At 34.2% G+C, this 6,502-nt stretch overlaps 1 pseudogene; it reads left to right on the top strand.

The window, feature by feature from the left end:
- Positions 1-3,603: 3,603 nt before the first annotated feature.
- On the top strand, positions 3,604-3,761 carry LOC123847288 (U2 spliceosomal RNA; annotated as a pseudogene).
- The last annotated feature ends 2,741 nt before the right edge of the window (positions 3,762-6,502 follow it).

Here is a 6,502-nt window from a genome sequence, read left to right as displayed (position 1 = left end):
TAGAATGTTATTGAATGCATATATCTTATGTTTTCTATCACCAATAAGCTTATTGAGATTCCTGTTACTATTCTTATTTTCCATTCTACTTTAGCTCTCTAGAAATTCTTATGATTTTTTTACTTTTGAATTCTGAAAAACAGCAAGGCATGCCTTGATTCAGATCCTTCTTATTCACTGTATGGACTATTTAGCCTATTGCTATTCAATCTGGAAATGAATCAATTATTTCCTAATTTTTCCCTCAAGTTAATATTTTAAATAGGAAACCCAGATTAAATTTTGTTTTTCATTACCATTATTTGCTTATATAAAACAAACCTGATATTCATTCAAACCTATTTTTCTTTGTTTGGTTCTCTGGAGACTATGCTCTGTATGATGGTTACCAAACCTATTGCTAAGTGCCTCCAACACTATGCCATGTTTGTTACAATTTGTGTAGTCCTGCACAAGTTCTGGCTTACTTTTCATTCCATTCACCCAGACAGCAGTAGACTAAAAAGGTCCAGTGCATGTGCCATGTCCTACAGGGAGTCTTCTTAGTATCCATTTATTAATTCTCTTTCTCTGAACTTTTTTTTTTAAGATTTTATTTATTTATTTGAGAGAGAGAGAATGAGAGACAGATAGCAAGAGAGGGAAGAGGGTCAGAGGGAGAAGCAGACCCCCCGCCGAGCAGGGAGCCCGATGTGGGACTCGATCCCGGGACTCCAGGATCATGACCTGAGCCGAAGGCAGTCGCTTAACCAACTGAGCCACCCAGGCGCCCTTTCTCTGAACTCTTGAACCCCACATGTTAGTGATGTTATATGCATAGTAGTAGGAAGAAGTCATCATAATATTTTAGGTAATGTTTCTAGATTAAAGATAGTTTGGTCATTCTAAGTACATTTATATAAATATTTCAGAAAGTTCTGTGATAGGTTATGTTATTTTAATTTTAATTTTAATTTTATTAGAGACTCTGTTTAGAACGGTTGTAGGTTTATAGTAACATTGAGAGAGAGGTACAGAGACTTCCCATGTACCCACTGCCCCCACACATGCATATCCTCCTCTGTTATTGACATTATTCACCAGAAATGTACATTTGTTTTACTGAGGATAAACCCACAATGACATATTAAAATTCAGTTTATCTTAGGGCTCATTCTTGGTGTTGTACATTTCATAGGTTTGGACATATATATGACAAATATCTTATCATTATAATATCATATATAGTATTTTTATTGCCCTTAAAGTCCTCTGTGATCTCCCTATCCATCTTCCCACCTCTACCTAGCCTTGGGAAGCACTGATCTTTTTATTGTCTCCATGGTTCCTTTTCCAGAATGTCATACAGTTGGAATCGCACAGTAGTAGCCTTCGCAGATTGGCTTTTTTCAAGTAATATATATTTAACGTTCCCCCTATCTTTTCATGGTTTGATAGCCCATTTCTTTTTAGCAATGAATAATATTCTATTGCCTGGATATATCCATTTATTTACCCATGTAACTACTGAAGGACACCTTGGTAGCTTCCATGTCTTAACAGTTATGTATAAATCCTCTATAAATATCCTTGTGCAGGTTTTTATGTGGTCATAAGTTTTCAAGTCCTTTGGGTAAATACCAAGGAGCACAGTTGCTGGATCATATGGTAAGAGTATGTTGAGTTTTGTTAAGACACAGCCAAAATGTCTTCCAAAGTGGCTGTACCACTTTTTGTATTCCCACCAGGAATGTATGAGAGTTCCTTTTGCTCCCCATCTTTGCCAGCATTTGGTACTGTGAGTTCTCAATTTTGGCCATTCCAATAGATCTATAGTGGTATATCTTTTTGTTTTAATTTACATTTCCCTGATGACATCTGATGTGGTATGTCTTTTCATATGCTTATTTGCCATCTGTTTATCTTATTTGGTGACATATCAGTTAAAGTCTTCGGCCTATTTTTTTTATTCTTATGTTAATCCCCATACATTACATCATTAGTTTTAGATGAAGTGTTCCATGGTTCATTGTTTGTGCATAACACCCAGTGCTCCATGCAAAATGTGCCCTCCTCAATACCCACCACCAGGCTAACCCATCCTCCCACCCCCCTCCCCTCTAGAACCCTGTTTGTTTTTCAGAGTCCATCGTCTCTCATGGTTCGTCTACCCCTCCGATTTCCCCCGCTTCATTCTTCCCCTCCCGCTACCTTCTTCTTTTTTTTTTTCTTAACATATATTGCATTATTTGTTTCAGAGGTACAGATCTGAGATTCAACAGTCTTGCACAATTCACAGCGCTTACCAGAGCACATACCCTCCCCAGTGTCTATCACCCAGTCACCCCATCCCTCCCACCCCACCCCCCACTCCAACACTCAGTTTGTTTCCTGCGATTAAGAATTCCTCATATCAGTGAGATCATATGATACATGTCTTTCTCTGTTTGACTTATTTCACTCAACATAATACCCTCCAGTTCCATCCACGTCGTTGCAAATGGCAAGATCTCATTCCTTTTGATGGCTGCATAATATTCCATTGTATATATATACCACATCTTCTTTATCCATTCATCTGTCGATGGACATCTTTGGCCTATTTTTTTAATTGGGCTGTTTTTTGTTTGTTTGTGTAGTTTTAATAGTTCTTTGCATATTTCAGTTAACAGTTCTTTATCAGATGCATCTTTTGCAAATATTTTCTCCCAGTCTATGGTTTATCTTCTGATTCTCTTGATAATTACCTTTTGCAGAGCAGAAGCTGTTTTTTTTTTAATTTTAATAAAGTCCAGTTTATCAATTATTTCTTTTATGGCTCATGTATTTGGTGTCATAACTAAAAAGGCATCACCATACCCAATGTCATCTAAGTTTTCTCCTATGTCGTCTTCTAGGAGTTTTAGTTTTTCATTTATGTTTAAGTATATGACCCCTTTTGAGTTATATTTTGTGAATGACATAAAATCTGTGTCTAGATGATGCTGATGATGAATGCATGTGGAAGTTCAGTTGTTCCAGGACCGTTTATTGAAAAAGCTATCTTTCCTCCTTTGTATTGCCTTTATTAAAGGCAAACCCTTTGCTCTTTGACAAAGATTAGCTGACTATATGCAGGTCTATTTTTGGGATCTCTATTCTATTCTATCGATCTATTTGCCTATTCTTTCATCAGTATCACAGTCTCTTGATTACTATAGCTTTATAGTAAGTCTTAAAGTCAGATAGCATCAGTCCTCCAACTTTGTTCTTTTCTTTCAGTATTGTGCTGGCTATTTTGAGTCTTTTGACTCTAGATAAAAATTGTGCTATGGTGAGTGCTGTGAATTGTGTAAGACTGTTGAATCACAGACCTGTACCTCTGAAACAAATAATATATGTTAAAAAAAAAAAAAAGGAAGATAGTAGGAAGGGAAAAATAAAGGGGGCGGGAAACCGGAGGGGGAGATGAACCATGAGAGACTATGGACTCTGAGAAACAAAATGAGGGTTCAAGAGGGGCGGGGGGGTGGGGGGATGGGTTAACCTGGTGATGGGTATTAAAGAGGGCACGTACTGCATGGAGCACTGGGTGTTATACGCAAACAATGAATCATGGAACACTACATCAAAAACTAATGATGTATCGCTTCTCGGCCTTTTGGCTAAGATCAAGTGTAGTATCTGTTCTTATCAGTTTAATATCTGATATGTCCTCTATCTGAGGACAATATATTAAATGGATTTTTGGAGCAGGGAGATGGAATAGGAGCTTGCTCCATAAAAAAAATAAATAAATAAATAAATAATGATGTAATGTATAGTGATTAACATAATAAAATTTAAAAAATGTAAACAAAACAAAAACTTTAGACTACATTTGTTAAGATCCACGAAATAACATGCTGGGATTTTGATTGGGATTGCACTGAATCTATATATCACTTTGGGAAAAACTGACATCTTGACAATACTGAATCTTCCTATCTGTGAGCATGAAATATTTCTCCATTTATTTCATTCTTTCTTTATATTATTCATCAGAATTTTATAGTTTTCCTCATATAGATTTTGATATATTTTATTAGATTTGTACCTAAACATTTCATTTTGGGGGGTTCTAATGTAAATGGGATTATGTTTTTAATTTCAAATTTCATTGGTTTATTGTTGGTATGTAGAAAAAGCAATCAACTATTGTATATTAACCTTATATCCTGCAACCTTGTTATAATTGCTTATTAGTTCCAGGGTTATGTTGTACTTTGATTTGTAAAGATTTTTATTTCTCCAGCTCTGCCTTACTTATTAATAAGGACAGAGGAACTATAAGCACTTAAATATGTAATACTATTTTATATGTGTTAGTCTTATCTTTCAAGCTGTGTTATTTATTTATTATTCTGTATTGTCTTAGGACATGGTTTTGGAAACAGAATTTCAGAAATTCATAATTTCCTTTCACTTTTTTATTACTTTCATCTTGTTTCAGAAAGAATCAAAGTATAGCATATAAATTACTTGTGAAAACAATATTGATCATAATACCTTAGATGTGTTTTATGGCACAGAATGTGGTTTATTTTGTTGAATATTCCATGTGAATTTCAAAAAGAATGTGTAATCTGCCTTTATTGTATGAAATAGATGTCAATTATATCCAGTTGATTCATAGTGCTATTGAGTTCTACTATGCCCTTACTGATTTTTTGCCTCATTGATCCATTTTTCATAGAGAAGTATTCAAGTTTCCAAATATAATAGTGGATTTATCTTTTACTCCTTGTAGTTGTATCAGTTTTTACTTCATATATTTTGACACTTTGTTGTTAGGTTTATATACAGTGAGAATTGTTGTCTTCTTGGAGTACTGACCCCTTTACCATGTAATGGCTCTCTTTATCCATGATAACTTTGACTGTTCTGCAATCTGCTCTGTTGGAAATTAATAGAACTTCACCTGTTTTTTTTTTTTTTTTTTGATTAGTGATAACATGGAATATCTTTCTGTATCCTGTTCCTTTTAATCTACATGTCTTTATGTTTACAGATAATTTTTCTAAACAACAACAACTGGGTCTTGTGTTTTTATTCAATCTGACAATCTCTGTCTTTTAATTAGTGTCTTTACACCATTGATATTTTAGGGGATTATTGATATAGTTGGAATCATATCAACCATATTTATTTTTACTATTTTCCAGTTGTTGCCCTTGCTCTTTGTTCCTATTTTTGTCTTCAAATTTTTTTTTGCCTTTTGGGTTTTAATTGGGAGTTATATGACTCCATTTTTCTCCCCTTTTTTGTTGTATCAACTGGGTTTATTGGGAAAAAAAATTAGTGGTTGCCCTAGGGTTTGACTTATACATTCACAACTCATGTCCACTTTCTTTTTTGTTGTTGTTGGTTTGTTTTATAAGATTTATTTATAAATCTTGAGAGAGAGAGTGAGCGGGGAAAGCAGAGGGAGAGGGAGAGAGTCTTAAACAGACTCCACACTGAGCCCAGAGCCTGACAAGGGGCTTGATCTCAGGACCCTGAGACCATGACCTGAGCTGAAACCAAGAGTCTGATTCTTAACCGACTGCACCACCCAGGTGTCCCCCAAGTCCACTTTATAATAACACTGTATCACTTCATGGGTAGTGAAAGTATCTAATAAAAACAAAATAATCCTAATTACATCATCTCTTGTATCATTGCTGTCATTCATTTAACTTACACATAAGCATATTTTCTGCACACCCATAATTGCATACATGGATATTATTTTGAACAGTGATTTGTAAATCAACTAAGAATAAGAAAAATAAAAGTTTTCACTTTACCTTTGCTTATTCTTTTTCCAATTCTCCTCCTTTCTTTATATAGATCCAAGTGTCTGAACTATATCATTTTCCATTTCTCAAAAACACTTTTATAATTTCTTAAAAGACAGACCTTGTGGAAATAAATTCCCTTGATTTTTGCTTTTCTGAGAAAGTCTTTAATTCTCCTTCACTTTTGAAGGATATTTTGTAGAGTAAAAAGTTCTAGGTATGAGTTTTTAATCTCTCAACACGTTTTTTTAAATCTCTCAATCCTTTAAATATTCAGTCTACTCTTTTTTTGCATGCATGATTTTTGAGAAGTTGGATGAAATTCTTATCTTTTTTCATCCACAGGTCTGATGTTTTATCTTCTACCTTCTTTCAAGATTTTTTTTTATCTTTGACTTTCTGAGTTTTGAGTATAAAATGCCTAGGTGTCTTATTTATTTATTTATCTATCTATCTATCTATCTATCTATCTATCTATCTATCTATCTATTTATTTATTCTTCTTGGCATTCTCTGAGCTTTCTGGATCTGTGATTTGGTGTCTGCCATTAATTTGGGGGAAATTCTCTTGTCATTATTGTTTCAAATATCACTTCTGTTCCTTTCTCTATTTCCCCTCCTTCTGGTATTTCAATCATGTGTATTTTATACATTTTGTAGTTTTCCTATAGCTCTTGGATACTCTCTTCTCTTTTTTCACTATTTTATTTTTGTTTTTCAGCTTT

This window comes from Mirounga angustirostris, unplaced genomic scaffold (assembly GCF_029215605.1).
Source record: "Mirounga angustirostris isolate CCGP_5_RB_7025 unplaced genomic scaffold, mMirAng1.0.hap1 SCAF_6, whole genome shotgun sequence".
NCBI lineage: Eukaryota > Metazoa > Chordata > Mammalia > Carnivora > Phocidae > Mirounga > Mirounga angustirostris.
Note: the sequence above shows the minus strand (reverse complement) of the source record. Positions and strands in the feature narration are given on the sequence as shown.